Source organism: Lepisma saccharinum, chromosome 28, assembly GCF_977018435.1.
Source record: "Lepisma saccharinum chromosome 28, izLepSacc3.1, whole genome shotgun sequence".
Lineage (NCBI taxonomy): Eukaryota > Metazoa > Arthropoda > Insecta > Zygentoma > Lepismatidae > Lepisma > Lepisma saccharinum.
The window spans coordinates 30,620,294-30,630,568 of record NC_139256.1 but is presented as its reverse complement, the minus strand read 5'-3'; positions in this window follow the sequence as shown (position 1 = coordinate 30,630,568).

Below are 10,275 nucleotides of genomic sequence, written 5' to 3'. Positions count from 1 at the left end.
TCGTTAGTTTCCCATTTGAGTGTTGTAATTCACTGTTGTATCAATAATAATGGTGAGATCTGTCGTATGTGATATTTCAAGAAAATGGGTTCTCATTTAAATCTTAAACGAATTGCACTTACCAAAATATATTACTTTTCTCAAAATTTTCAGAAATGCTGAATGATCGTAAATAAGCTAATTCTAACCGGAAATATTTTTATTTTCATTTTTAAATTATCAGGAACTGAGATAAATGAAATCACGTGGAAACAATTGGATTCTTTTCCATTCATATGCGCAATTGCTAGCTCTCGTCTTCTTCAGTTTCGTTCATACTACCAGTATCGTTGAATTCTTTCATGAAAACACTGAAATATTGCAGTACGTCCCTTTTCAGCATAATCCGATATTATAGCAAAGGAAGATACTATCGGATGCTGCTTATAGAAGGGGGAAGTTATAAGGTCACTGAGGAACAAACTACAGAAACAAGAGACACTTCACAGCACACAACTGACAATGGGAAACTGTCAGCAATAGGAAGGAATTCTCCTCCTAGAAGCTTATCTTCCCGCTTCTGGGAAATCCACCCCTCTTTCGAGGTGTGTATATTGCTTTGGAATTCAGGTCTACCAAACGAAAGATGAAAAACAGGATAAACCTTGAAATTCCTGGCACCTGGCTGGAGCTTACCGACTGACCACCGCCAGGAGACAAATTTACTACAACAACTTTCTCTTTTCCTCTTCATCTATTGTTTACAAGAATTAATGTATCAAACATGGGCTTTAATATCACAGCAGAAACTAAATTGCAGCTCACTTTGAGTCCTAAATCGCCAATAACACTGATTAACAAAAAAAAAATTTCGGCAGATATCTTGGTATCCAGCACGCGTTCTAAGACAATTGAAACATGCTGATTCAAAATATGCAAACCATTTGTCTGTAACACCCACCATTCTTGAGATATACGACATCAACCATTTATATATGTTTAACATTGTATCAAGGCAAACAACTCACAGACATACCTTTCACTAGAGCACTTTTTGCTACATGGAGTACTATTGAACATGGCTTTAGCTAAGAAAATTGTGCAAATGAATCATATGACACATATACTATAGTAACATCTAGTTGAAGGTATAATAAACATATAAAATACATGCATGTAGAAAATACTTCCTTAATTTAAGGTGTGTTTGGTTTGAATTTCTTGGCTGTAGAGTTGTGTTTGTGCTGAGCATTTGGCATCTCACGTTGAAGCGTCCAACAGTAGTCAGTCTACATTGCTGCACTCCATCGACACTGATAGCGTGATTCCATCACCAAGATGTCCTGATGAAAATGTTCACGATGTTCGTCGCTGACTGAATCTAGGTTCTCGGGAAAGGAATCAAGATGTGAGTCGAGGAGATGAATTTTGAGGGACATGTTGCAACCCAGCTGTCTTCTGTACGCACTAATGCACTTCTGCACAACATTCACATAGTCAGCAGATTTATAATTTCCAAGGAAATTGGCTACGACTGACTTGAATGCCACCCATGCATCTCTTTCAGTGCCACCCAGTAAGTCTTGGAAGTGGCTGTCAGCTATGATCTTCCTTATTTGTGGACCTATGAACACACATTCTTTCACTTTCGCATAACTCATCTCTGGAAACTTGTTGCACAGGTACCGAAAAGCATCTGAGCTGTTGTCTAGTGCCTTCTTGAAATTCTTCATGAATCCCAGCTTCAAATGAAGAGGTGGCATGATAACTTTTTCACGCTCAACCAACGGCGCACGAAGAGCGTTTTTACTTCATGACTGCATTCTATCTCTGATCGGCCAATCCTTCTTCCTATCTCTGCTATCCAACTCGCAGAAGAAGCAGCAGTACTTCTTCGCCTTCCTTATCAACCGCGCAAGTTGCATGCACATGTCAAACATATGAACTGTGGTGCCCACGACATAATACTATCTACCTTCGAATCGTATAGTTCATATGCTTTCTTCAGAAACTGTGTAAAAGTCTTCCGATGGGAAGGCTTTCTGTTAGATAGCCGCACACGTAGCAAAACAGATCTGGTGAATTTATGCAACCTCTGGACCCCATAATGCACTGTCACTCAAAATAAAAAGAAATAAATGAAAGTATAGTAATGCGATCTCGAAAATATTTCGACGTATTACATTAAGTATAACTGTTTTCACAAACGATGAAAAAAAATTCGGTGTTGCACGAAAAATAACGAAAAACGATAAATTTTTTTTTGAGGAACGGTATTCCATGAAAAATAAAATTTTGTCGATATCTTCAAAACCTGACGTGATAGAGCAAAACGGTTTTCAGATTTGAAATCAGCATGAAAAACTGCATTAGAAAATGTAAACATCATGTCAGATATCTAGAGCTTGTTTATCAGTGTAATTTATGAAACTTTCGTAGCAATTTAAGTGTCGCAAAGTAACTGTAAAGGTAGCTGTAGAAGTAACTGTTAAAACGTTACTTCTATCGTAAAAAAGTAACTCAGTTACAGTTACAATTCTTCAAAAAAGTAACTGTTATTTGTAACTGAGTTACTTGTAACTAGTTACTTCCAAACACTGCTCTTAATCTTAAGCAGGTGAGCTGATTACATAGGCAATACGGGAGTCACAGGTGATGTTATTACTTCTTGACCATAGTAGTTATAACATTATTATTATTATTTTCACTTGTTACTTCTTATTAACAGAAAATGCACCTGGACAAATATGATAAACGAACTCTAAAGCAGGATATGGACAGTATTTTATGTGCAGAACTTCCATGGCGGCCATCTTGGATTCCCGACGCCATGAATGATATCGGACACATTCTCCAGCAAAACACCTAGTAATGCATGATTGCATACCACAATATGGAGGCATCCTCCATACACGTCTACCTTCATCCAACAAATTTACAAATGGTCAAAATTACTCTTAGGGAGAATTCACACCGAAGAGACACGCAACACGTGTCGCTTGGAAGCGAATTTTCAGTAATCTATGGAACCTTTCGAACCGAAGAGACACGGCAAGCTGCATGTGTCGCATGTGTCTCTCGGATTGGCCCGTTTTCTCAATACCGTGCATCGTGTCGCCTCACTTTGTTGTTCGCGCATGCGCAGCGAATGTTTCATTTCAACGAGCTATATTTAGACTCTAGAAGAGAGCCCATGTTAGAATCTCTAATTTGTTGAAATAATAAAGTATCGATATGTACAATGTTCTAACAATGTTTTAAGATTTAAACACAACGTACGTCTCGCTTTATCAAGTCTTTTGACGCAGTTATCGGCTACAATTTGCCTTCAAGATCGTATAAAGAGGCCGTGTTTTGGCCATATACGACGTGACTGGTTTTATTTGAAAAAGCCAGCATATGGAGGAACTTTAGTCCAAAACAGATTAGCCAACATGGTAAAGTACTCTAGTGCATCGTTTCTCAACAGCCGGGTCGCGACACGATATCGTGCCCTCGTATCAACTATACTGAGTTGCGAAAGGTTCTGCTGAAAGTGGTTGAGAATTATCATAATCCCAATATCATATTTGAGTTTTGAGTTTTCGATTTATGAACAAACATACTTATCGACCTGCAGTTTAAAGTGGGACCCACGCCAGTATGAGCCTCCACCGGTTATCGAACCCGGGATCACTTACTTACAAGGAAACGACATTACCGCTTCGTCATCCATGCCTTCATATTTGTCAACAATGCTACACTTAATCAAACTATCATTACTCTTTATGATTATGCCGGAATATATTTATCAATATTTAATTTCATAGGTACATGTTAATTCTTGCATAAAATCTTAAATACTGTAAAGGTATTTACGAGGAAAATTATTGGGCTAAGGGCATTGACCTAAAAAATATACCGGGACATCACGCTAACCATTTCTCTAGGGTTTAAGTATTTCCCTTTATGCAAGCTGGAAAGTCTAGCGTATACAGTTTGAGGTCAGTGCACAAATTTTACAATGCGATTTACATGTAACAATGTCTCGTTACGTTTCTTTCGGGTGCCTAATAAACTGATTAATGCAATTATATCAGTACCATCATGCCAACTGAGCGAAGAAACAATTGTCTGTTTCCGTGTGTCGCGCGTACCTTGTCTCTTCGGTGTGAAACTCTTGTGTCGCGTCTCTCTTCGGTGTGACTTCTCCCTAGGATATATGGTTGATTTTCTTTGTTAATGTCTACAGAGGTCTACGAAATATTTTCACTGGTATCACCACCCCCTCGATTCCTTTGAGGAAACCTTCCGGGAGGGATCGAGGCTCATGTGACCGCGCAGTGGAGGGTTCATAGAGAGTCCAATGTATCTCGAGGATGTTCATTGATTGGGACATTGCATAATATGAAAAAAAGTAGGAATATTTTTCTTCCAATTCTAATTCTGGACAAAAAATGTCTGTATGCACAATTGTGAAAAAAAAACAATTTTAAAGGAGTTATAATCGATTTCTTTTGTTAGTGCATGAAGAGGCGGCCATCTTAAATTTATGACGTCACAGAGGCCATATGTCACAATTGCATGCAAAACACCTGGTAGTACATGATTGCGTACCACACTAGCAACGTATCACCGGTAGTCATATATTCCTTTAATTCAGAAACCCACAACCTATGAAATATTGACAAATGCCCCTGGACTATATTACATGGACGAAGAGTGGCACAGCAGGACTGGTCCTACTGAATATTCATTCTGATATATGCCAACACAATGTCCGTATTCCTGTTCAAATCTCCAGGAACAGTAATTCTAATGAAAAGATTGAGCGCCCATGTTCTTCCATGTAACTTATAAAACTTCCTGACGTCGAACAGGTCATTCCTTACACACTCACTCTCTCAAATTGGAACCACCTGATGAAGTCCGCAAGTTATTAAAATAGGTTTTAATTTCTGGAACTACCACTCCAAATAATATTTATTTCTAGAACACCTCATATTATATCCAAGCCTACAATCATAATCGTTATTAAATATTTTGCCGAATGTATATTTCCTCTTCGTGTAAGCAAGCTAATATAGTTCCTATGCTCAAACACGGCACCAAAAGTAATGTTACTTCTTATAGCCCCAAACAAACAGCAAAAACAAAAATATCAGAGATTTATATAAAGGTGTAAATGAATTTAGAAAGGGGTGGCAACCTAACGTAAACTTGATAAAAGATAAAGACCCATTTTCTAGCTAACCCAAGTGATATTCTAAATAGATGGAAGAACTAATTTAATGACCTTTTAAATGTTCATGTAGGAGATAAATCAGAAGTAAATGAAGTACACACAGCAGAACCTTTAGTTCCAGAACCTAACTTGACTGAAGTTAAAGATGCTATTAAAAGGCTAAAGAATAACAAAGGACCTGGCATTGATTTAATACCAGCTGAGTTAATTAAATATGGTGGAAATTCGTTAATATTTATTTATTTATTTCCCTTCAACAGAGACAAATCTCCAATTACAGAAAGGTAATATCAAAATATTACATTTTCATTTACAACTTGTATGTACACACGTACACATTCTCCCTCCTTCCTCCTTTACACACACACACACATATTCACAAACATAGACAGATAATACATAATATATATATATATATATATATATATATATAGACATCTTGGTGACAGATCAGGTTTACTGCTTAACTGTGACAACAGAAATTATCATATATTTACACATTTCATCTGAATTACACAAAACAAGTATCACAAACACTGGTACAATATATCATTACAACAAACTTCAATATGACAAATCCAATTCTCATAATAAATACATTATTAAGAGAGATACCCCTTTAACATATTCATAAATTTGGTTCGTGTCATGCCGAAATCTAAGTCCACCAAATGATTTGAGATCTTGTTATATTGAAGTGTCATTTTTTGTATTGGTGAACCTTTATACATTTCTGTTCTTGGGATTTTGTATGAGAGTAAACGTCTATTACGTAAATGACCCTGTCTTACATTAAACCATATTCTCTCTAGTATAGAACTACTATCAATATGTCCATTTATTATTTTATACAGAAACATTTGTTGAGAAATTTCACGTCTATTTGACAGGCTTACAAAATCAAATTCATTTAATAAATCATTGTATGGTATTTTAAGAATTATTGGCGATATTCGATACTTCTTATAATATAAAAATCTGAGAAATTTCTTCTGTATACGTTCAATCATATTTTTCTGGGACTCACAGTTTGGCGCCCATACGGAACAAGCATATTCTAATTTGCTTCTAACTAAACATTTGTAGAGCATACACAAAGAGCATATATCATTTAAACTTTTAGCATTTCTTATTAGAAATCCAAGATTCCTGTAGGCATTCTGGGTAATGCAAGAAATATGCTCAGTAAAAGTCATATTATGGGTAATAATTACTCCTAGGTCTTTGATTGAATACACTCTTTTTACAAATTCGCCGTTAATAACATACTTATCATTTCGCACATTATTTCGTGCTCCAGTAAATATCATGTATGAACATTTCTTAATATTAAACTTGATATCATTCTCTAAACTCCACCTATGAACCATGTTTATATCAGTCTGTAATTTCCTAGTATCCGTAATATCCCTAATTTCTCTATATATTTTAACATCATCTGCGTACACTAAACACTTTGAAAATTTGATTGTACCTGGTAAATCATTAATATAAATTGCAAAGAATAGAGGACCCAGATTTGAACCTTGTGGAACCCCAGATTTAACATCATAAACAAAAGACTTCGCTTGTTTATAAGTTACATATTGTTTTCGATTAATAATGTAAGATTTGAAAAGATTTACATATTGTGTTGAGAATCCAAAACTTGCAAGTTTTCTTAGAAGAATATTATGATTAATTCTGTCAAAAGCTTTTGCGAAATCTATATATATTGCATGTACACTAAGTCTCTCGTGGAACGCATCATGTATATCTTGGACAAAATTTATCAGATTTGTTTGCGTTGATCTACTTGGAAAGAAACCATGTTGATTGTCACTTAAGAAACATTTTACATGATTAAATATGCGATTGTATAGGATAGACTCGAATACTTTCGCCGGTGCACAGAGAATCGATATGGGCCTGTAATTTTCTATTTTTGAACTTTCACCAGATTTTAAGATGGGGCATACACGTGTTTCCTTCCAGATATCAGGGAACATTTGTGTTTTCATTATTAAGTTATAAATTCTAAGTAGAGGATACATCAATACCTCAGAGCATCCTTTCAAAATGTAAGGTGGTATTTCATCTGGGCCGCTAGATCGTTTGCCTTTTAACTGTTTTGTAGCACTTTCATATTCTTTCTGACTAACTGGCGAAATTGCTAATGTGTATGATATAATGGACTCAGTGCGTTCGTCTATTATACATGGTTCAGATGTTTCAGCATATACGGACCTAAAATATTTAGCAAAACCATCAGAAATATCTTTTGCAGATTTGAGAGAATTTTCTTCAAAATTCATTGTGCTGTTACAAGCACCATTATTACTTTTCTTATTTCTAATAAAACTCCAAAACTCTTTAGTATTTGATTTCAAATTGCTTTCCAATTCCTTTATGTAGTTGTAATAGGCACTACTTATCATTGTTTTTACCTGCTTTCTAGTTTGCCGAAACAATGACTTATATCCTATTCTAAATTTTATATTTTTTCTGTAATACTCTTTTAACTTTATCAATTTAATGATATCATTATTAAACCAACATGGGTATTTATTTGTTGTCTTTCGTCTTCTTTTTGGGACTGTGGCAAGAAATACTTCATGAACTCTATTACAAAAAAAATTAACCGCCTGATTTACATCAGTCATATTATCTAATGCAGACCAATCTACCACTCCAAGCAAATGATACATCTGCATGAAATTGGCTTTTTTAAAATTGTAAGAATAATAAGCTTCATTTGTTATTACATCAGTAGATTCCCTTATAGTTAGGTGTACAGTCAATGCAGGATGATGGTTATCTTCTTTTACAAGTGGCATTTCTTCCCTACATATGTTCACATTCTTTGGAATGTTAGTAAGAATAAGATCCAAAGTTCTATCGAGGCAATTTTTAATATTGTTTACAGAATTAAGGTTATAAAAATTCAAAAAATTTAACAAAGCTCTACAAGAGGGTCCACCTTTCTGTAACTCATAACCTGAACTGGTAATCATGGGTAAATTGAAATCTCCAATTATAAATATATTCGAGCCATGAAATTCCACGAAAGAATCAAACATATTATAAAATGACAAATATTTTTCTATACCGCATGCAGGCGTAAAATACACTGTGGTAATGTAATAAATCTTATTAGTGTACTTATTTTAATAACCAATGTATCTACCTCACAATTCAAATTTATTACTTCCGATTTCAGTGATTCCTTTATTGCTATCATAACTCCCCCTCCCCTCTTATTTCCAGGTCTATCGCGACGGTACACTTTGTAATTGCCATTAAATAATTCATTACTATTTACACTCTCATGCAGCCAGGTTTCAGTAACAATTATAATATCAAAATTATTACTCAAAACATTAATATAAAATTCCATAATTTTAGTATTTAGACCACGGGCATTTTGATAATAAATACATATTTCATTTATACGACCCTCGAAAGTTACATTAATTGGGTGACGTCTTCAAGTGATTTTAATAATATGATGTTAGTATCATCCCTTTTTTCCCTTAACTTAATTAATCCAATTAATATGTCAAATTCATAAATTAATTTGTTTAATATGGAATAAAGAAGAAATCCCTCAACAGTGGAAGAATCCATAATTGTTCCTGTGTTTAAAAAAGGTGATAAAATGAACTGCAATAATTACCGTGGAATTTCTCTACTCTCAAGAACATATAAAATACTATCTAAAATTCTTTTAACAAGACTAACCCCATATGCTAATTAAATTATAGGTGATTAGATTCGGTCAAAAGAGATAAATTATATAATATACTAGTAGAGTTTGGAATACCTAAGAAGCTTGTTAGTGTGATAAAAGTATGCACCAGTGAAACAGAAAGTAAAATTCGTGTGGGTATTAATGTGTCTGACAAATTTACAATTCATGATGGGTTAAAACAAGGAGATGCATTATCTCCATTGCTCTTTAATTTTGCCTTACAATATGCTGTTAGGAAGGAAAAAAAACTAAAGAAGGACTAAAAGTAAATGATGTGACTCAGTTGTTAGCATATGCAGATGATGTAGACTTATTAGGGGATGACATAAATACAATTAAGAATAATGCTAAAATATTTTTCAAAACAGCTAAAGAGATAGGTTTGAAAGTTAACAAAGAGAAAACTAAATATATGCTTACAGGCCGAAACCGAGTGTTAGGTAATAATCAAAATCTAATTATTGATAACAACACGTTTGAACCAGTTTCCAAATTCAAATACTTAGGAGTAATATTAACAAATGAAAATTATATTAAAGAGTAGGCTTAATTCAGAAAATGCATGTTACTTGTCTCTTCATAAACTTTTGTCTTCTCGTTTAATATCTAAGAAACTAAAAGTTAAAATATACAAAACCGTAATTTTGCCTGTAGTATTATATGGGTGTGAAACTTGGTCCCTTACATTGAAAGAGGAACATAAATTGAGAGTATTTTAAAACAAGATCCTTAGGAAAATCTTTGGACCTAAAAGGGATGAGGAGACAGGTAAGTGGAGAAGGTTAAATAATTTAGAACTACATAATTTGTATTCATGTCCAGATATTATTAGAATAATTAAATTAAGAGGACTTAGGTGGGCAGGCTATGTGGCACGAATGGGAGAGGAAAGAGAAGTCCACAGGATTCTTGTTGGGAAACCTGATGGTAAGAGACCTGAAGGAAGGCCAAGACGAAGATGGAGGGACAACGTTGAGATGGACCTAAAGGAAATTTGGAAGGGATGGAAAAGAGTATATAGATCTTGCTCAAGATAGGGACAGATGGAAGGCCTGTGTTGCTGCAGCCATGAACCTTGGGGTTTAAGAAGACTAGAGAGTTAGTTAGTTAGTTAGTTAGTCTTATAGCCCCTTCTCCTTACTTCCTACAGCTGGAAGAATCATTTCTAATAGTAATCTTTTGTATAAGATAAAGTGTTCAAGAGCGTTTAGAAATTATAGTGAGGACACTTTATTTCAAATTTTATCTTGGTGTTGGGGAAAGAAACAAGAAAAACTTATTTCAAGATTCAATGTTTTGATACAATATCTGCATGACGACCAGCAGTTTAATGTTAACATCT